This window comes from Buceros rhinoceros, unplaced genomic scaffold (genome assembly GCF_000710305.1).
Source record: "Buceros rhinoceros silvestris isolate BGI_N320 unplaced genomic scaffold, ASM71030v1 scaffold3341, whole genome shotgun sequence".
Taxonomy (NCBI): domain Eukaryota; kingdom Metazoa; phylum Chordata; class Aves; order Bucerotiformes; family Bucerotidae; genus Buceros; species Buceros rhinoceros.
In genome coordinates, this window is record NW_010395815.1 from 34543 (window position 1) to 44784 (window position 10242).

Below are 10242 nucleotides of genomic sequence, written 5' to 3' on the forward strand. Positions count from 1 at the left end.
CTGAAAATGAGTCCTGGCCTCTGCTGACCCAGTGATGCTCTTAGTACTGTTTGATGCAGTGGGCATCCCAGCTCCCTCAGGGTGCTCACTGAACTCCATGTTCCCTCTGTCTTTGAAGGCATTGCACTTATTTTGCTATTGGCAGGAAGGGATGGTACATGCTTTGCCTTAAGATCAAGCCTGCAGAGATGGTGTTGAGACAAATGAGAGTGCAGAGCGAACAAACGGCCTCTGTTTGCCCTTGAACAGCGGTTCCCTCAGCTCTATGGCAAGGACAGCAAAGGAGGACACAGATCTCCAGAGAATGCTGAAAAGTGCTTTAAAAAACCAGCCACTTTTCTGCTGCTTTGGGGCAGAGCATCAGCATGTGGTGGTAGCCAATGGATAGCTACAGAGCTTCTGTAGTTGTCTTAGACTCTGGTGAAGCAGGGAAGAGCTACTTAGGGAGTGTTGGCCAGATCTATTGGCTGAAGAAAACAGACATGCTCCTGGATCTTAAACACAAATGGCAAAATATCCTACTATCTCCCCTGGGATCTGGATGCTCTCTGGGGCTTGTTCAACCACCGCAACACTGGGCTCTCCACCATCCCCAGTAGAGCCCTGTGCTGAGCCAGTAGACACCTACTTTCTCTATATTTCATTTCCAGAAAATTGCTAAATTGCCCCATTGCCATGCTTAGTGCATGCCTAACTCGGTGTTCAGTCTCCAGCAGCTTGTCTTTCATGGTTAGTGTGGTGGTTGCAGCTCTTCCCGATGGGAGGTCCTTCCAAACCCACTTCCTTTGCTTCCCATGAGAGTCCCTTACCACCACCTGAAAAATTACCCTCAGAGGAGGAAATGCTGCTTCTTCTTTCCACAAGAGCCTTACCAGGCTTCCTTCTGCTCAGATTTTGTTTCACACACCTTCATGTTTAATCCTTCAGTGAAGTCACTGCTGAGTAACACCAGCTTAACTGTGAGGAGAGGGAGATGCCTTGTTCTGGGAGAGCCAGACTTCACACAGACTTTTCACCTTTCAATTGTGTCTGACTCCAGTGTGGTTTCTTCAGTTTTAATGTGGTTGTACTCACTTTACAAGTCCACACCAGCCACAAGGTCTTCAGTAATCGCAACTGGACAGTGTCATAGGAACAGAGAAGGGGAAGGGACCATGTGTACAAAGCCTGCTGCTCCACCAGAAAAGGAAGGTTGCAAGAGCTGCTGACAGATGCTTCTGTAAATGATTCTGCTGTTGGGGATTAAACAGACCCTCCGTAATCTGTTCCACTTTTTAACTTCCCATACAACATTTTTCTTAATATCTAACTAAATCTCCCTTGCTGCACATTTACTCAGAATTACTTCTCGTCTTACATCCCATGGTGGTGGAGTGCTATCTATCACTGTCCGCTTCTGAACTGTCTTGTTTATACATCTGAGGGCTCTGATTTTTTTGTTTTGTTTTGTTTTTTTTGGTCACAGCTTTCTTCCTAATCAAAACAAACCCAGTACTTTAAGCCTTTCCTCACCCTGCAAAAAACACTTACAATTTTTAAAAATCCCTCTGGAACCTTGTCATCATCCTTAGCACATGTTGTCTCATTGAAGGGGTGGACCAAAACTCCAGCACTGGAGCAGAGGAGTGCAGGGTAATTACTTGTCCCAAACCTCATGCTTTGTAGTTTGCATGCTGTTACTTTTTCTTGTTCAGCCTATGACTACCTCCCACCCCATGGTCACATCTCCCACACTGCTGGCAAGCCACCCATTTCCTAGCTCTACTTTTCCCTCCTGTCCTCTCATACTTGCATCGCCCAGTGCCACTTTTGCTTCTGTTCAGTGCCATCCTCTTGATTTGAGGCACTGCCTTTAACAGATAATAGAGATAATTTTGAATTCCAGTCTTGTCCTGAGCATTGCTTGTGACCCCCTTCTCATCTTCTGTCAGCCACAAATTACTTAAATCTATTCTCTATTCCATCATCCAAGTCATTATGAGAATATTGAACAGCCCCAGACTCAGGACAGACCCTTGGAGACCTTCTCAGTCTGAAAATGTGCCAGTGCCACTCTTCTTGGAGCACAGTATTCATGAGCACCCATGATTGCTCCGAGGCCATTCTTATGGGCTTATCATATGGATCTTTGCCCAATAGCTTGCAAGAGTAAAATCACACCATGTCTCCCCTTTACTTTCCTGGCCAATCTTATCTACCTAATCGGTCTATAATTCATCTGGTATCGCTTTCTGCTTCTTTAAAAATGGCATTTCTTTGTCCGCTCTTTTGGGATCTCATTCCTGATGAGGATCGAGAAGAAAAAGGCATTACTTTTCTACCATTTCTTGTAGCTGATATCCACAGACTCTCTGTCAGGTACCAGCAGCCCCTGGGAGAACATATTGCTGTATGAGCAGTCATGTGGCATGGGGGAAGGGGGTGGATTTTAAAACAGTATTTGAAGGGAAAATCTCTTATTCTGTGGAGAGTGTAGTAGGACATGACAGGAAGCAGCCTGGGTGACATTCTGAAGGTCTTGCCCAAAAGGGTCTTCAAAATGCTTTATCTCCTTGGAACTGCTGCCCATCTCATCACTCATCACACATCCCGGCTTGGGCAATGGCAGAATGTCAGGCACTTGCCCTTCATTTTCTCGGAGAAGAAGCAGCCCATGACATACATGCGAGAGACACTTTTGTTCCCAGTTGGTGAGTGTGTACCTGTCTATCACCAACACAAACATCCCTCTCTGTTCCCTCATCCTCAATCCATGAACTGCTGCTTCTTAGTCAACAACTCCTCCATAGGGCTGACTGCAATCAGAGATCAAGACAGATGGAAAGCTTTTTTGCTGTTCTCTTTTTTTTTTCCTCAGTATAAATTTTTTTTCAGGTTTACGTCTTTTAAGAATCTGAAACACCAGGTGGTGTCAGGAGCAGGAAAGTGATACACTGCAAAGAAGTGTAGGCCAGGAAAGAGGAGTACTGGGATTAATGGAGGTTAAGTTCAACTAAAACTTTAACAAACTGAAGAATAAAATTCATCATCGGTGTGGGTGGATCACAGTCAAGAGATAGGTCTTATAGATAGATCTTGCTTATAAGTAAGATCATTGAAAGAAGAAATCTGGTTAAAAAAAAAAAGAGAAAATAAACCAGTATTAAGATGACATTGGTGAACAAGACACAGAAATCTGTGCTGTCACATTCTAAGCACTCAGTGCTTCAGCCTCCAGAAATGCTTCTCTGTTCATGATGCAGAAATTAAGGGAAGGGTTTGGGCTATCTACTGGCACTGGAAATAACTTTTAAAAATAGAAGCCGCTGCAATACGCCTGCCCCCGGGAACAGCAGGCAAGAAGGACAAGTCCCCCGACTGCAATTAGATCCCAAAGAACTCAACAGGAATATTCAGAGAAAATATTTTCCTTTGCCTGTCAAGGGAGATGTTTTCAAGACAATGGCTGGAGATGTTTTCTTTTATGCTGTTAGCTGCCCCTCTTGGGTACTTGCAAATTGCCCTGACCTAGAAGACTTTGAAAGTTTGCATTTTCAACGGCCGTGATGGGAGATGTTGCTCATCCCAATCTCCCTCTGGGTTTTAACTTGCTCCTGAGACTTTTGACAGGGAAGTGCAAGAATTATTTGAAGGAAATGAGGACATTGCAGTACACACAAACAATGTCTGGAAAGGTTGAGGGGGGCAGGAAGTGGGGAAGAAAAACAAAAGGCTGAAGAAATGGGTCATGAAATGGGAATGGCAAGAGATATCTAATTTAAAATCAGAAATGTGAGATATTTGAGAGGAAGACTCTGGCCAAAGCCGGCTAGTTACAGAAATGTTTCTTTGACAAAGAAGAAAGTTTTGCAGAGCTTGGTTGCTGGAATAAAGCAAGATGTCAGTTCTTCTTGCTGGGATGTTATGCAGAAAGACTCAAGATGAGACAGGAGTGCCAACCTGGACAGGAAGTTGGGGAAGCCAAAGAGAGAAGGCAAGCACCTGAGATGTGGCAAGCTGTGTCACCCAAGGATGAGTCAGCTGGCCAGTAAATCCCTCTGTAAATGACTTGGGACAGTGTCACAAAACTCTTGTGCACTTTGCAGACTGGTAGCATGGGGTTTTCAGAAATACTCTGGAAAGAGCCTCTGGATGTGTAGAGGCACGTGTAGAGGGATGTCTGTGCTGCATGAGATGTTAAAGAAAAAAACTTAGGTAGGGAAGAGGGATGCCAACAAAAAGTAGGCCCCAAATTCATTGTTCCCAAAGCAAAAATCTCACTCACCTGCCAGAAAGCAGGAGGGTGTTTCACTTCCCTTTTACAGCTGCAGTCATGAAGTTTGAGTCGTCTACAAGCCAGGAAAATGAGAGCAGAGAGCAGTCCTGAGAGGGTTTGAGGACCCTGTTCTTGAAGACTGTGTGGAGAACACAACACATGCAAATCTGTTTCTGGCAGAGATTTCCCTCGTCTCACACACAGTGGGGAGTCAAGTTCTGGAGGCCATGTCCAAGGAGAAGGCATTGCAGAAAGCTATTGACAGTGTCACTGCGAGAAGGTTTGGGAATTACGTATCAATTCAGATCAGAGCGTGCTGTAATTGATAGCACAGCGTACAGATGCAAAAATTAGTGGTGGTCACAAATGAGCACAGAGAGGAAGCAAGCGGATAAACGGGCGTGCATGAAATGTGTCCGTAATTTCTATCTTAGAGAGGAAAAATAATGATGATGGGTCAGATACGGTGGATATGTTGGATTATCCAGGATGCTCTGACACCACCTGGTGAGAGACTTTTCTATTGAGCTATCTCGTAGGAAGCAGTAAGCCTTTATTTGGCAGATATGGGCTTCCAGAAATGGCCACCTTGTACATCAGTCCATACTTAATTGAAGGGATTTTCCAAGATTTTGAAGAGTTGGTGAATGTCAGATTCTTCAGTCAAAGGATTTGAAGCAACGTAAAGTTAAATGAGTGAAAAAAATTACACATATATATATTTATATATGTGTATAAAACCATTACAGGCTCTGAAAAAAACCTGTATCTCACTTCAGAAACTGCCTTTAAGGCTCTGATGGTTGCTATCTGAAATTTTGCTCAGAAAGCTGGGAATTAGACTGTCTTGCTTATTCAAATCTGTGCTGGGAAGCTGAGCTGATCTTGAGGCACAGATAGATAGGTGGATAGATAAAAAGACACGCACAAAATGATAGCGGAGGAGTTCGGTTACTACATAACCCCTGAACATAGTTTTAGTGGCAGTTGAGCATAAGCTGCAACGCAAGAATTTCTGTTTGCAGAAGGGGGAGGTGTAAAGGGCTCACGTTCAGGTTAATCATCTAGGAAACAGAGACCACAAGGACATGCTAACAGCATATTCTCCAATCTCCAGTCTCAGTATAGGCCTGTGAACATTTCTTTTAAATATAAATCTTGCTCCAGGTGTGGACTGCTGAGGAACCTGACAGCGCTAAGCTCTTTGGGATCTCACAGCTCAGTGACTGTTATTAAGGAGCACACAGTTACCACCACCCTTCTTCAGAAGGGTAAATGTAGACACCTGCAGCACCAGAGAAAAGCCTCTACTAATACTTGGAGCATGTAGCACTTTCTTTCCTCTACAGACTGGAAAATCAGCCCCATGGCAATTACTGGTAATGAACTTGAGGGTGTAATCCAAGCAGGGGAGCCTGCTGTAAATGACTAGCACATTGCTGATGTCATGAATACTGCTTTGATTAAATTATTCTTCAGTTCTCCCAATTCCCCCATACATAGACCTCCATTTGTCTTCGTGTGTCTCTCCAGATGATTGCGCCACCCTTGCCCCACGCTTACTGCATCTGCTTGTAGGATGATCTGCTTATCCTTCACTTAAACTTATATCTGGGACAGAGACTTTCATTTTCTTTCTATGTGTCAAGGATGACCAAGGTCCCAGGCTTCTTCACAGTGCCACAAAGCAAGTCATCAACATTGCAAATTGTAATTGGTTGCCCAGAGAGGTGGTAGAAGCCCCATCCCTGGAAACATTCCAGGTCAGATTCAACCTTGGGGATCCGAACAACCTAGTTGCAGATGCTCACTAGAGGGGGTTTGAACTAGATGACCTTTCATGGTTCCTTCCAACCCAAGCCATTCTACCACTCTGATTTTTTTTGAAGTGTCCAGCTTCCCATCTAAAATTGCCCTTTTTGCCTCAATTCAGGGTGGCACCATGCTTAAAAACATCCTTCCCCCCTCCAGTGGGGATGGACTTCTACCTTTGGGGATGCTATAGCCAGTTCTCGGTTAGAAAGACCTCACCAGGACTGCTGCTTTCACTGCTGCAGTGGAGAGCTCTGACATGTTGCACATTCTTCTCAAGGATATCAAAGAGGAAGAGACAATGTCACGGCACTGGATGGGGCAAACAGAAGTCACTCACGTGTGGAGTGTTACTGACGATTATTGTCCGTTTTAGATTGCTCTCAGTTCACAGGAATGAAGCATCAACTAAAGTGATAATGATTCCTCTTTCAATGGCAGCTCCTGCAGGGTTTTGATATGCCAGTAGAGGTTGCTTTAAAATGCCTGATAGGAATAGTAAAGGTCATTCCAAATATTAAGACTCCTCGATATTCTTATTGAGTCGCCTTCCTTGGGATGTGCTTTCTACAGCATACAAAGGTCAAATACCAGACTTGAGGCCACAGGAAGTCATGAAATCAAAGCTCTTGCTCACCGTCATCTCTTGGGTGAATAGGAGTATGTCTGAGCCCTGTCCAGCACATAAGGAGATCTCTGGCTGAGACATGAGAGGTCAGCAAGGGGAAAGAGAAGTTATGATTGAGGAGACCTAAAAAGGAACCATCTTGGGTCTAAATTTGCTTTGCTGCGCCGGTGCAGAGAATCTTTATGTCTCTATAAGGACATTCTAAAGTCAAACTAGGTGAAACTTGTAGTCTTATATGTATCTACTTTAAGTATTTAGAGATCTCCCCTTGAGACCTCAGTCTTTAACACAGTTGTCCTTATAGCTCTCTGATAGGTGTGCTCTTATCTTCACAGACAAGGAACCGATATTCAGAGAACCTCAGCTGTCCCACAGGATGGAATGCTTATTTTTAGAAACTCGTGTTAAGATCATAGTGATCACAAGCCCCACTAACCACAGTCTCCTGCTGGTGGTATAACTGGCTGGCTTTGGGATGGAGGAAGCACCTCTGCTCCACCAGAAATCAGGGACTGAAGCCCCCTGATATATCAGTATCATGGTGTCCCCAGATTTTGGCCAGCAATGAACATGACAGGGATCATGTTCATTGCCAAGACTTGTATCTTGTACGATACGGGTTTCAGAGCACACTTTTTGAATAGCGTGTACCCAGTTTGAGGCTTCATTGATGCTCAAAAATTTTAAGCCTTCTTTCTGGTGAGGTGGGTTAAGCTCAGAAGAGGTACACAACTGTTTGCAATCAGGACATGCACTGAGCGTGATGGTCTGATTTGCATCTTTCTTTTATAAGAATATTGTTTATAGCTGATTTGATGGTTAGGCTGGCTGAGTCACTCCAGCAGGACGGGGCATTCCAGAGGCATCTTTAGAAAACAAAGGCTGAAGCCTTGTCAAAAAGGATATGGTAGTGTAGGAGAGTAATGATATCTAGGGAGACTTCACCCCAAGTTATCATGAGCTTCTTCATGAAGAATTCTTTACTTCTTAAGGGTAATGGAGGCATGATGTAACTTCACCAGACCACAGACACCCAGAGGGTTCCAGATTTTTACTCAGCTTGAAAGTTTGCAGGCACAATCCAATAACAAATGCCCTAGTCCATGATCACTTTTTTTCCAGTCAGGTTCTAGTCATTGACTTGGTGGGGGACAAAGAAATTGCTTCATCTTTTCAGGCTTCATCAAAGTCAGAGTGACATTTTCCTCCTGTGCAAATGGCTAAGAGAGCTACAGATAAGAAGGACTGTCAAAGACAGATTGGGGATTATTGAGTTCATCTCAGCAGATGTCTAAAACCTGACTCACTGAGCCCTCTTTGGCTTTCACTTAACACTTGTGGCCATCACTTTTCACTCTCACTTTGCATTGTAAGTCCTCACAGGGCAGAGAATAACCTACTAAAAATGCTTATGCATCATCTGATTTGCACATGCCAAAGATCAGATGGGATGGCTTGCTTAATAAAATTCCTGCCACAGCAGGAGCCTTGACCTATAGGACATCTCAAGTTTTCGGGCTTCTCTGAAGGCATCTAGGTGTCACTTATTAGTCTATGATAAGCAGAAGACAGAGAAGAGTAAGGTGTTTTCTTCTGGTTTTGATTGCAGACAATGAGTAAATTGCCTTCTACATAGATGAGCAATTAGAGGAAACACTTAGTGAATGTTATTGTATTTGTTTCTGTTCCCCAGTGCCTGTAGAGACCTGCTTGAAGGCACCAAGCAAATACAGACAAAGGATTGTTTATAACTGAACGTAAGGGGAGAAAGGTCTGAGCTGTAAGTACAAAGACTCAGGCAGCACAGTTTCAATGCCTGCTCGAGACACGCAGTGTGTTGTTGGCCTGAACTTTCCACTATTGCTTTGACACCCTCAGACATTACATTCCTGAGGAGTTCTCAGCAAATTCCACCACCCCAGTGCTGACTGATAAGAATCACTAGCAAAAGAAGAACAGCTTCCACTGTGGGATTTCATTATGTGCGTGTTATGTTTGCAAAACCGTCTAAGTCCACAGAGGCTGATAGTGATGAATGGTGTCATCCTCCTCACATGAGCTGCTCTGATCTAATCCAGCAGAACAGCAAACCAGCCCTCGAAGTGTCCGTGGTATTGGAGCACTGAGCATGCACTAAGACAGACAGAAAGGAGGGGAAGTTTCCCTTGCCTGGAGAAAGCATCCCGAAGGGGATTGCCAGGCACTATGACCCCAGATGACAGCTATGAGTTCAGGACAAAGTGTGTGGGATCTCCTGGAAAGGACCGTTGGTACGGCAGAGGTGTTTCCTGGGGCAGCTCTGCACACTCTGCAGCTATTTCAACAGTCAATGAGAAATGAAGTTTGAACTATATACAAGGTCTTGTTCCTTATGTGATCCTGAGCGCTTGGCTGCAAAATCGTGACGTGAAACCATAGTTTAAACAAGGTTTAGCAGTGAGCACCTGCATTAGCCACCTGGCCCCATTCATGCATCAGTATTGATTTACGAATATTTGGGAAACACTAGAAATATTTCTTCCAGACTCCCTTTCCCATAATTTTTCACTCCAGAACAACTTTTGTAACAACTTATTTCTGTTGAAAGTTTCTAGATACCAGACAGTTGCCTATTAGCAAGTGCCAGCATCTGATTTAATTTGATCCAGTCTATTAGGATTGCCCAGTGATGTCCATTTCTCCCAGCTGAACACAGACGGATGGTCTGGTGCCCACCTCAGGTTTAGATCCAGTTCTGCATGTGCCTGTCATGCTGGCACAGGATGCAAGCACACTTTGCAATGTCTTCTCCTGTGTAAATGGCCTATGTGCTGTTTGGAAGACTGATTTTGGCATGAAAAGGCCCATCCACCTTTGCAGGCAAAGCAAGGATTGTAGAGGGACATCATCTCACACACCACGACAAGCTGCATGCAATATGTCTGGTCAGCAGAAAACCTCTGAAGTGCAGCAGGCAAATGAGGTGGCAGAACAGAAGGGATCCCACAGCATGGAGGATGCAGGACACAGGAGATCCAACCGTAGCACACGAGGAGTGAGAGACGGGAGTCTTCTGCATCATCTTGTGCTCATCGTGCAAGATTTGGCAGGCCTGATTTAGGAAGAATTATGCAAAAGATGTCCAACTAACCTAGAGGGGTAATACACCACTCATGTTGCTTTGTTGGAGATTGTGGTTATTTTCCTCTTAGCTGCAAATACTGTAAAAGCAAACACCAAACATTCTGGAGTGAACAGCTTGTCATGGAAATAATAAGTGTTCATCACTCCGTAGGTCTGTGTGTGAATCAGGGGTGTAAAAGTATTCACACGCAATACATACCAGAAAAGGAAGGAAGAGAGATGTAACCCAAAGCTCCAGGTTGAACAGCACCATGAGAAATGTTGTGGTTCCTCCTAAAACACCTGAAGCCCAAGTGTTGGTTGGATCAGAAAGGCTAAGTGGCAGGGCCCCGTGCTGGTGCTCTCCAGGCATTTTCTTCACCGTTTCCTGACCACATGGGTCATCTTCACCCTTCTGCACCCCAGGCAGAGCTCTGTTCCTGCT